Source organism: Mus musculus, chromosome 19 (genome assembly GCF_000001635.26).
Source record: "Mus musculus strain C57BL/6J chromosome 19, GRCm38.p6 C57BL/6J".
NCBI classification, from domain to species: domain Eukaryota; kingdom Metazoa; phylum Chordata; class Mammalia; order Rodentia; family Muridae; genus Mus; species Mus musculus.
Window position 1 is genome coordinate 47,061,399 of NC_000085.6, and position 6,301 is coordinate 47,067,699.

Consider the following 6,301-nt stretch of genomic DNA (forward strand, 5'->3'; position numbering starts at 1 on the left):
GAAGTGGGGATAATGATCCTGCACCCCCATATACCTCCCATGAGTACTCATAGTTGCTGTGAGTTCAAGAGTGGAGAACGAGGCAGAGGCAAGCGGATTTCTGAGTTGGAGGCCAGCCTGGTCTACCAAGTGAGTACCAGGACAGCCAGGGCTAGACAGAGAAACCATGTCTCAAAACAAAACAAAACAAAACAACAAACAAAAAAACCATTAAAACAAACAAACAAACAAAAAAAGTGGCGAATCAATGTCCCGCCTAGCAATCTGCATAGCCCCTTCTTGAGGGAAGAACTAATGATCGGGGTGGAAGCTTCCACAGCAGTTACAGCTTGATAACCCAATGTCCTGCAACTAAGGCATGTGGAGTCTTCAGCAATAGGATTTTACCTTGAGTTCTGGTGGGCAATCAACTGGAGTAACAATTGCCAGGGCTTTTTTGTTTTGTTTTTTTAAAAACTCTTCCTGGATCTTTTCTGGCTTCTCTCAGCCTTCGCATCCAGGTCTCCAGTTTTTACCAGCTAGCAAGGTAAAGGTGGTTTTAAATGGAATATGTGCTCAGCAAAAGTTACAATGGAACTGGAAACAAATATCATAGTCACCATGTGTGGGGACTGCCTGCGCCACACTCAGATCTTTAGCGGGTACAGAAATGGGCAGTGTTGTAAAAACAGCAACATCGTGTGTGTTCATGTGTGTGTGTGTGTGTGTGTGTGTGTGTGTGTGTGAGACAGCTGCTCAAAGTGACAGAGCTGTGGCTCCATGGTGGCCCTGTAGTGCTGGAGGAAAGCCTTTCCTGCCTCTCCCATTTGCTTCTGGGAAGACGTCTAGAGATGAACGTTTCAGGAAGGTTTTCTGAATCGTACAATATCTTCATTTATGTACAGGCTCCGGTGAGTGTATGCTTGTGTGTGCATGGGCAGCTGGCACTTGAGGTCATGGGACCCAAGAAGGAACACCAGAGAATTATCCAAAGAAACTGAAAATTCATGGAGAAATAAAATGAAAAATGTATAGAAGTTCAACTCCAACTGAACTAGATGCTGAGGCCCAACCGTTGACTACTTTATGGGTTCTTTTTTTTTCTCTATGCTTCTCCACCCTTTTTCTTCCACCCTTTCAACCTCAACACTAGATAGGAGAGAGAAAAGGATGTTGGGGGTGGGGGAGGGGGCGTCATTATCCTCAGACTTCCTGATAATTAGGTACTTCAAAATTCTTGGGTCAAGTTTGATCTTCGCTGTCAGGATATCTAATTTCTTTCTTCTTTATGCACGACTACACAACAAACCACAAACAACAACAACCAGCAATCACCAACCCACAAACAGCAACATCACCTCTCCAGGCCCTAGCTTTTATATATCCTCTGAAGAGTTCCCAGAATTCCAAACATCACACAATCACAGAAACTATCTGCAGCTGGCAAAATCGCACGCCTGCTACAGCACGAGGCAAATCATAGTCAGCTGCTGTGGACAGTCTGAAGCAGCCCCATATCCCATACCAAAATGAAAACACATTCTCATAATATTTCTGTATTTTTAAAGAAACAAAATTTATTATTACCACAAGATGCATCAGAATAAATTTATCAGATAGAAAAATAATTTAATAGGATAACCTGTCACAAGCCCCCAGTCCTTACTTAGCACAACTGACTCCATGATGGAAGTACCATTCAGATCATGAAACTCACCTCATAGACAGTACTACCTGCCAAAATGAAAACAAAGACCTAACCCATCAAAATCTAAAGTTCTGGGAACGTCTAAATGTACAACCTTGTACTTTGGCTTCAAGTAGTTCCACTTCTGGCTAACTGTTCTTGGTAATTGAGATATATCAACCCAAGATACATGTTTTCTCTCTGTTTCTGTCTCTGTGTGTGTATGCTTAAGTTCATTCTGAGAAAGAATTCGTGCTACGCTGGGATCCCAGCCTAGTTGTAAGCCAGCTGATAGATTTTGTATTGGCTTAAAACCATGTCCAAGCAGCCTTCTCTGGTGGACACCTTACAACAAACCCTTATTTTATGTGCATTGGTGTTTTGCCTGCATGTGTGTCTGCTGGATCCCCTGGAACTGGAGTGACCACCAGTTGTGAGCTATCTTGTGGGTTCTGGAAACTGAATCCAGGGCCTCTGAAAGGGCAGTTGAGTCATTTCTCCGGGCCCCAAAACATGCTCTTTTGTTTGTTTGTTGTTTATTGTTGTTTCTCTAGTCCTAGTCATTCGGCAACTCATTCTTAGACCAGGCTTGGTTGGATCAAGCTCAGAGATTCACCAGCCTGTGCCTCCCAAGTGCCAAACCTTATTTAACCTTTACATGTTTTATTTTTTTGTGAATTTCACATCAAGCATCCCAGTCCTACTCATCTCCTGTTTATCTACCCTCTGCCCTTGCAACTGCCCCTCCCCAAAGGAAAAAAAAAAACCCAGAAAACAAAATCTCATCGTTGAAGCTGTAGTGTGTCATAATGCATCACACAGTCCACACATCGTTACTTGCAATGTTCATTGCAATGACACTGGTCCAGTTTGAGACTTCTGCTACACTATCAATATTGGATCCTCACTGGGACTCTTCTTGGATGTTGTTGCCCTGTGTCATGGAGATACTGCGGCTTTGGATCTGCAGGACCAGCCCTTTCATATATTCCAGAAGTTCATAGATGGGATAGATGTTGGGGTGGGCTGACACAAAGCCGTGGTGGCTGCGGAGTTGATCAGTCCAACAGCTTTCCTGCACCCTCAGCACCACGGCAAGCTCTCTAGCATTGCCCTGACTAGCTCACCCAGTGCCACAGCTGGCAAGAGGTGGAGCCAGCTCTCCCACTTGCCACAGGTGGTGATGGGTGAAGGGTAAGTGTGTGTGTGCGTGTAAAAGTCATCTCTCCTGCATCTGCCTCACAGCAGAGTGTTGGGGCCAACTCTCTTGCATTCATGCTCTTGTGCTGGATCATCTGTATCTCCCCTCCACCCCTTCCCCTTGGCCAGCTCTACTGTACTACTCAGGCATGGTGCAGGGAGGAACAGGGGCCGCTCTCAGTGCCGCTGTCAGTGAGCGCTCTACACAGCCCTTGGACGTCAACAGGGTCTCAAGCAGCAGCCCAGACCAAAAGACATCTGCATGGCCTTTGGTAGTAATATGACCCACAGACATCCACAGACACCTCCCCTCCCCACTAAGTCATGGCCATGGATGGATCCAGATGTGGCCGTCAGTGGCAGCATGGGGCAAAGCTTCACCATGCCTCAGGCTACTCTCACATCAGGCTATTCTTCCCCAGTTCCTCCTCTCTTCATAGCGACTCCACTCCTCTTTCTCTCTCATCTCTCTTCCATTATCCTTCTCTCCTGATGGGGGTGGACCACACATGGTAGCAGTGGGCTCCAAACCTATATTTATTTAGTTTAAGATATTTTATGTGTATCAGTATTTTGCCTCTATGTACATCTCTGAGGGTGTCATATCTCCTCAAACAGACAGTTCTGAGCTGTCATGTGGGTGCTGGGAATTGAACCTGGGTCCACTGTAAGAGTCACTAGTGTTCTTAACCACTGAGCCATTTCTCTAGGCCCCCAAACCCATATTAGAGAACAGTTCATATTGGCTAAGAGTGGCAGCTTAGGGGCTGGTGAGATGGCTCAGTGGGTAAGAGCACCTGACTGTTCTTCCGAAGGTCCAGAGTTCAAATCCCAGCAACCACATGGTGGCTCACAACCATCTGTAACAAGATCTGACGCCCTCTTCTGGAGTGTGTGAAGACAGCTACAGTGTACTTACATATAATAAATAAGTAAATCTTTTAACAAAAAAAAAAAAAAAAAAAAAAAAGAGTGGCAGCTTATAGCTGTAATAGTTCTAAGCGCTAGTGAGGTGAGGTAGGAAGATGGTGAATCACAGACCAGTTTAGGCTACACAGTGAGAGTCTGCCAAAGAAAGAAAAGAAAAGAAAAGAAAAGAAAAGAAAAGAAAAGAGAAGAAAGACCCTACAAAACTAAACACCCAAACTATTTGTTCATAAAGTTACATCAGGGTAGTGTTGCTGCCTTGGCAACACTAACATTCTGGATTGAATAATTTTAGGCTATGAAAAGAAACAGCTTGTTTTTTGAGGAAATATTGTCCTGTTCATTTTAGTAAGTCTAACAGCATTTCTGAATTTTAGACGCCAAAAGCATCCTTGAGAAATATTGCACACACTATCAAATATCTACAGAGAATAAAATCCTCTAGTTGGGTTTCAGGAAAAATAGCAACAAAGAATAGAATCAAAATACTATGAAAAATACAACAGTTGAAGAAAATAAACTAAATAAATGTAGCGGTATAGCTGTAGGCTAAAAATGTATTATTGTACTGAAAAAAAAAAAACAGGTAGAGAGGGAAAAGGATGGTAGAGGAACTCTCTGCCAACTGACCTCGAAGACAAAACTGTACACTGGCACTTTCCTACAAGGGGGAGCAGGACAAAGAAGAAACATTTGTAAACATGCTTACTAAGTATGAAGAACTACAGAAAAAAAAATGTCAGAATGAGGACTGCAGAGATGGCTCAGAGGTTAGGAGCATTGGCTGCTGTTGCAGAGGTCCCGAGTTCAATCTCCAGCAACCACATGATGGCTCACAACCATCTATAATGAGGTCTGGTGCCCCCTTCTGGTGTGCAGGCATACATGCAGGCAGAACATTGTATACATGATAAATAAATCTTAAAAAAAAAATGTCAGAATGAAACAGTAACCTGTGAAATGAAAGGAAATCAGAAGGGCAAGAGCTGGAGAGAAGGAGTGGGCGCCCTTCAAAGACCCAGACTGACGCAGAATCTGAATGATTAAGGACCCTGGGAGCAGGGAGCAGAAAGGAAGAAGACAGAAACAAGATAACAAAAGGGTCTCCTAGGCACCCAGTGACTTTATTTCTTCTGGTGAAACAGGAAACACTGTACTTGAAGTCATTAGCCTCAGCTAAAGCACAACGTGGACGCTGGACTCTCAGAGACCCGCGTAGAGAGGACAAAGGTGGCCATACTTCCCCAAGTCAGACACCTTCTTCCCATCTCCTTCCAAGTAAGGGCTGCTGTTGTAGCCCAGCAGCAGAACACTGCCTAGGATTCAAGAGGCAGGGTGAGGTTCACTTCCTAGTACTGCCCCAAACAACAACAAAATAGTAACAATGGGTAATTAATACACAGTAGAAACATTTTAGTCATAAAAACGTCTATATAAAAACTTTTTAGCTGGACCCCTACACTTGGAAGGTGAAGGCAGGAGGACCAGAAATTCAAGGTCCCCCTTAACTTCACAGCAGGTTCAAGGCCAGCCTGCGTGCATAAGACCCTGCCTTAATCTTTTCTTTAAAAAGGAAAAAAAATTTTTTCCTTAGGACAGAAATGGTTTATTTGGTAACAAGGAATGAGAAGAAATTAACTTTTTTTTCTCTTTAACTTTATAGTTGATTTTGTTGTTGGTTTTGGTTTTGTTGTTCTTGTTCTTGTTGGAGACAAGGTCTCCGGAGACAGTGTAGCCCTGACTGATCTAGAACTTGCTGAGGCGATCCTGTGACCTCTATCTTCGGCTTAAATTTATTTTTAGAAACTACATCCAGCTTAAAGGCTTTTTTAAAAAAAATAAACGATATAACATATACTGTAAAGTTCACAAAGCTAGATTTTTACAGGAATAAAAAGTGAAAAAGAGCCGGGCGTGGTGGCGCACGCCTTTAATCGCAGCACTCAGCGGATTTCTGAGTTCGAGGCCAGCCTGGTCTACAAAGTGAGTTCCAGAACAGCCAGGGCTCTATAGAGAAACCCTGTCTCGAAAAAACAAACCAAACCAAAAAAAAAAAAAAAAAAAGAAAGAAAGAAAAACTGAAAAAGTAACCACTGCTCAGCCCACAGCATCAGAGAGCCTTTCCAGTAACTAGGAGGCCTCTTTCTGATAAATGCTATGTGCTTTTGAATTAAATACCTGGGCGTGAATCGTTTTCTTCGCGTGTGATTTTAGCATGGTATTTAACCTCTTTGGATTCTGGTTAAGCCGTCTGTAAAGACTCCAGGGATTAGCACCTTTAAACTTGTTGAATTAAAAGAGCTCGTATAATATAAAACGGCTATCTCATCGCCTGAATGCAATAAACGGTAATTAGCAGGCAAATGCAATAGAGACTGACGGTAAGCAACTCCCACTTCCTGCCTGCCTTTCGCTCGGTTTTGAAAGTAGCTCTTTCTCGTGCCTTTTCTCCTCGCTAGCTCCTCCCACTGCCGTAAATGGCCTGCCCCGGCTGTCGTGAAACGCCCT